The following is a 6,000-nucleotide window of genomic DNA, read 5'->3' on the forward strand; positions in this document are numbered from 1 at the left end:
GGTCTCTAACTCAGAAATTTACCTGCCTCTACCTCCCAAGCGCTGAGATTAAAGGCATGTGCCACTGTACCCAGCATTGGTTTGGTTTGAAAATGGTGGATTTGAGAGTGGGACTGTAGGTGCCGTTTGGAATCATATGTGTTCTATCTCTTCCCTTCATCAATTGTATTACTTCTTGCTGGTGAGACTCCAAACACAGACATGTCCTTTAGAACACACACACACACACACACACCCCAGAGACTTTTAATCTGGCTGTTGTTGGTGGGTAAGGTGGAGATAGGCAGGAAGAATTCTAACTGAATTAAAATCCTTACTGCAATAAAAAGACCCCCTTGGGCCGGGCGGTGGTGGCGCACGCCTTTAATCCCAGCACTCGGGAGGCAGAGGCAGGCGGATCTCTGTGAGTTCGAGACCAGCCTAGTCTACAAGAGCTAGTTCCAGGACAGGCTCCAAAGCTACAGAGAAACCCTGTCTCGAAAAACCAAAAAAAAAAAAAAAAAAAAAAAAAAAAAAAGACCCCCTTGGGCCATCGAGATGGCTCAATTTGTAAAGATACTGGCCTTGACAGAGACCTGACAACGCAAGTTCTGTTTCAGGATCCAGAAGGTGGAAGAAGGGAACTGATTGGGCAAAGGTTGACCTTTGATCTCCACATGTTATGCACATGAGCACACACATGTGCACACAGATACAACAACAACAACAACAATAATAATAATAGATTAAATCAGTCACATGCATGATTGACAACCTTCTGCCCAACTTGGATTCATTCTCTGGGGTCAGCAAATGAGGTCCTTCAGATTCCCTTCTGGGGCCTTCATGTCCTGGCAGAAGCAGGGAGTACATTTTCTCAGCTTGGCTCTTTATTATCCCACAGATGGCAGCTCACTGCGCAACATTCTCTTCCTTGCTTTTTTTTTTTTTTAGCAGCATGCAGAGGGGTCACGGGTCACCAAATGGATGCCCGACCTCAGTCCTTTGAAGCCTTGGGTGGACAGCATTTATTCTGGGTCAGATGTCTTATGGTTTCTTTCATGGGATCTCGCTTGATCGAGGCGCAGTGTCCCCTAGGCCTAGCTCCTACTGCAGTAATAAGCGGTACTTTTTGCACACAGCACTGGGGCAGGGGGAGGCCTGCAGCTGGGGCATCCATGGCCACCGAGGAAGGGACAGCTTCATGGAAATGTCATTAGTGTCACTTGCTGCTTATATGGATGCTCTCCATGGCCCCAGCACCTTTGGCCTGCACAGCTTCCCTGGGCTCCATGTGCCTTTGGGCATAAATAACAGAAAATAGAAAATATAAGTACATACCTGGGACTAGCAAGGTAGTTCAGCAGGTCAAAGCCTTTGCTGCTGAGTCTGATGGCTCCTGTTCAAGCCCTGGTGCTCACATGGTGGAAGGAGAGAGAGAGAAGCAACTCACTCCCACAAGTTGTCTTCTGACCTCCAGGAATGCATCATGTTGCATACATATACACATACATGCATTCATATATATATACATATATTTATATATATGTATATATACATATATTTATATATGTATATGATATCCCAACAAACACACACACACATAACCCCCAAATAAAATAAAGAACTAAAGGGCTGCAGAAATGCCTTAGTGTTAGGAGGGCTTGCAGCTCTGTTTGGTTTGGTTCCTACCACCCACACTGGGCGGCTTGCAGCTGCCTGTATCTCCAGCTCTTCTCATCTCCTTGGACAGATTTCCCCCACCATTCACATAGACTTAACAATAAGATAAATGTTAAAAGGAATATATTAAGTATGCAAAATCGAAGAGGAAATAAAGCAGTCTTGGGTTTGGCACAGCTCGCAGTGACTTTAGGGTGTCTGTACCTTAGGAAGCTTGGGTTTGGTGCAGCTCGCAGTGACTTTGGGTGTCCATAGCTTAGGAAGCTTGGGTTTTATACACTCCAACTTCCTGAGTAAGAGAGGCTGTCATGGACATCGGTATTTTTGTTCCTTGGACTGGGACTAGCTGCAGCCTTTGGTCCCATGGCTTTTGGAGGCTTCTATGCTGGTGTGGTTCTCTGAATGGGGACACATATGCTCCCAGCTGCAGGATGCAGAGGGAGAAAGCATGGAGACCCTTCCAGGAGTCTGCGAGGCCCACGCCTCATGCAGCAGGTGTGCGTGCAGACTGCTCGGTGGGGGCTTGAAGGGATAGAGTGGAGGTGAGGAGGTAGGAGCTGGGCAGGATGTGGATGCTGACAGCTGGGAGCTGTGGTGGCATGGCTGGGCACAGCCCCTTCTAGTTGTCATCCTGACGGTTTCTTCTGCTCTGCATTGCCCGCTAATGTGGGTCATGGATTCATCTTGTATGGAGGTGGCCGGAGGCTCAGCAGTCCCCCTGCGGAAGTGTGGACAGTATACATTCTGTCACAATCCCAGCAAGATGACAAGGGCGGGACTTGCCACACCGAGTATGGAATGGGATACTGGGTCCCAGTCTGCTGGGGTCGGTGTATACCAGGGACAGACAGAATGGACCAGTGATGGCATATGTAAGGACACTCGCTGGTCTTGCTTAGTCTCACCCCGACCCTTCTGTTTGTATCTGGTGACCACATTTTCAGGTTTTTGTTTGTTTGTTTGTTTTGCTTTTTTGAGACAGGGTTTCTCTGTGTAGCTTTGGTGCCTGTCCTGGAACTAGCTCTTGTATACCAGGCTGGCCTCCAACTCACAGAGGTCTACCTGCCTCTGCCTCTCGAGTGCTGGGATTAAAGGCGTGCGCCACCACCGCCCAGCCCTATTTTCAGTTTTAAAATCCTTATAGTAAAACCTAAATATTTTTATTACTGCGACATGACATGAATTGCCGGCTGGCTCCCCCAAGAGGGTCTTCTAAAATGTAACTCTGCCCTGGTGCACACAGCCACTCTCCTGGCTAGGATAGCTACCTCAGACCTCTCCAGCATGCACAATCCCGAGTTTTTCAGTTTATTTAATCTAACTTGTATATTATTCTTCAATTCTCCGTGGTTTAAAACCCATCCTATCAGGGCTTGAATCTCCCAGGCAGGAGATGTCGGCATCTCCTTAATTCCCCATACTTGGCATAGAATTGAGAGCCCAAGCTAGGCCAATAAAAACCTGTGGTTTGTAGGTCAACATGGGATGGTTTTATCCCAGGACAGAGTGTGTTTGTGATCTGAAGCCCTCCAGTCCTCAGTGAGATTAAAAATCAGTTTAAAGGTCCCCGGTAAAGGTTAGAGGATGCGCACAAACTTTGGATGGGAATGTAAATGGCTTCAGGGTTTCGGGGATGTGATTTGCTGATGGGCTTCCAGGTCCTTGAAACCACTCGTGCCTGTTTACTGGGCACCTTCACATGTGAGGATCTCGTAAGGAAGGAGGGGAGTCATCGGGTGAACGAGGCATTTATGTTCAAATTCCACTGCAGCAGTCACCTACACAAGGATGGGACAGGACTCCTGGATTCAGATGGATGTGAGCGCTGTTGGAATGAGGGGTCATTGCAACTCAAGGTTTAGACTTTGCCACTCTCCTCCTCCTCCTCCTGCTCCTCCTGCTCCTCCTCCTCCTCCTCCTCCTCCTCCTCCTTCTCCTCCTCCTCCTCCTCCTCCTGCTCCTCTTTCTCCTCTTCTTTTTGTTGAGACAATGTTTTTCTGTGTAGCCCTGACTGTCCTGGAACTCACTCTGTAGACTAGGTTGGCCTCAAGCGCATAGAGATCCAACTGCCTCTGCCTCCTGAGTGTTGGGGTTAAAGGCATGTGCCACCACTCTTGGCTTCATGATTTTTTAAATATTTATTTATATATTTATTATGTATACAATATTGTGTCTGTGTGTATGCCTGAAGGCTAGAAGAGGGCACCAGACCCCATTACAGATGGTTGTGAGCCACCATGTGGTTGCTGGGAATTGAATTCAGGACCTTTGGAAGAGCAGGTAATGCTCTTAACCTTTGAGCTATCTCTCCAGCCCATGATTTTTTTTTCTAATAAGAGAAAATCTTTAAAAAGTAAAAAAGAAGAATTAACAACAAAAGCTAGCAATTTTTTTCTAGTGCTCGGGATGGAATTCAGCTCTTTTTGTGTATGATAGGTAAATGCTCAAACCCTGAGCCTTAAAGAGAAACCTCAAGCATGGTGTAGCGGCACTCAGGAAGCAGAGGCAGGCAGATCTCTGTGAGTTTGAGGTCAGCCTGGTCTACAGAGTGAGTTCCAGGACAGGCTTCAAAAGCTATGGAGAAATCCTGTCTCAAAAAACAAAAACAAGAAAACGAGAGAGAGAGAGAGAGAGAGAGAGAGAGAGAGAGAGAGAGAGAGAGAGAGAGAGAGAGAGAGAGAGAGAGAGAGAGATCACAAGTGAAGGTCCATTACCAGGAAGGGTGCTGGACAGCCTTGTGGAGACCTCCAGACACTGCCTGCCTTCATGATCCTTAACTTTATCTAAGTCAGGCGTTTTGCTGTCAGTAGCTGTGTTTTTCCCGAAGGACCTGGTCTCCTTGGAATGCAGTCACATTTGTTTCTGTGTAGCTCAGCTCATCTGGGGGTTCTTCTGTGATGCTCCACACGGTCAAAGCATCCACTATTGAGTGTTCTGTGCACTGTGACCCCAAGTTGTCCTGACTGCACAGAGACCCGTTCCCCGTGCAGGGCCTCGGTCTGCTGGGAACCGCGCCGTGGTAGAGGACGGGCGTCTCTCAATGCCTCCTATGTTCCTTCACTAGTAACGGTTTCAGAACCCATTGTAACTTCTCTGACTCTTGTGGATGAACGTGGTTTTGACTAATTAGAAGTTACTGGATGGGCCTAGAGAGGTGGCTCGGCAGTCATAAGAGCGTTTGCTGTTCTTGTAGGGGACCCAGGTTTGGTTCCCAGCACCCACACTGGATGTTCACAACTGTCTGTAACTCCAGCTCCAGGGCGTCTGGCACTCGTCTGGCTTCTGAGGACACAGACAGAAACTCAGGGCCACACACACTCATAATAATAAAATAAATAAATAATAAAAGTAGATCTTTAAAAAGCTACTGTAGCTGGGTATGGTGGTGCACACCTTTAATCTTAGCACCTAGGAGACAGAGGCAGGTAGATCTCTGTGAGTTAGAGGCCAGTCTTGTCATATAATCAATTCTAGGCCTGCTAGGGTTTCATAGTGAGGCCTTGAGTCAAAAAATCAAAAGAAAGAAAGGAAGAAAGAAGGAAGGAAGGAAGGAAGGAAGGAAGGAAGGAAGGAAGGAAGGAAAGGAAGAAAGCAAGCAAATGAGCAAGCAAGCAAGCAAGCTCCTGGGATTTGTCAGCCGGAAGAAGTTGATTTCATACAGGTAATGGACTTTTAACTTGAAATTTATCATTGCTGTGTTCATGGCTGTTGGAATATGTCCCAGAATGGAGCCATGAGAGGGAATTCTGAGCGCTTGTGAGAAAAAAAGAAAGCAAGAGGATTGTGACCTCACTTTCTTCAAGATCATGGAACTACTACCTCCCGGGGTAGTGGATAGAAGAGCGTTTGCTCCGGATTATTTTTCACGACAATGGGCTCTGATATGTTTACATGCCTATGTGGAAAAACATGTTTCAGCCACGTGCAGCTGGTCCTGTGATGGGACATGTTACTCACATGACTCTTCTTATACACCCGGTGTAAAAGCTGTCTGATGGTCTGATGGCTATTGCTTGAGACTTTCGTCCACCTCATCTTCGGGCTCCTTTCTCCTGGGTCCCACACCCAGCTGGAATGGTGAGCAATGGCTCGTCCCCTCATTGGGGTTTCCTGTCAAGGCTTTTGGCTGAATTGTCCTCCTCCTTTCACTTCCCCAGTCGGGTTCTCATAACCCATGTTAGCTCTAACTCATCGTGGAACCAAGGATGGCCTTGAACTCCTGGTGTTTCTGCCTCTACTTCTGGGAATCTGGGATTATGAGTGCCTACTACCACTCCTGTAGTTTCCTGGTTTTCTTTTTTAAATGTGCTGGGGGTTGAGCCCAGGGCTCCATGCCTG

Source organism: Arvicola amphibius, chromosome 4 (assembly GCF_903992535.2).
Source record: "Arvicola amphibius chromosome 4, mArvAmp1.2, whole genome shotgun sequence".
NCBI lineage: Eukaryota > Metazoa > Chordata > Mammalia > Rodentia > Cricetidae > Arvicola > Arvicola amphibius.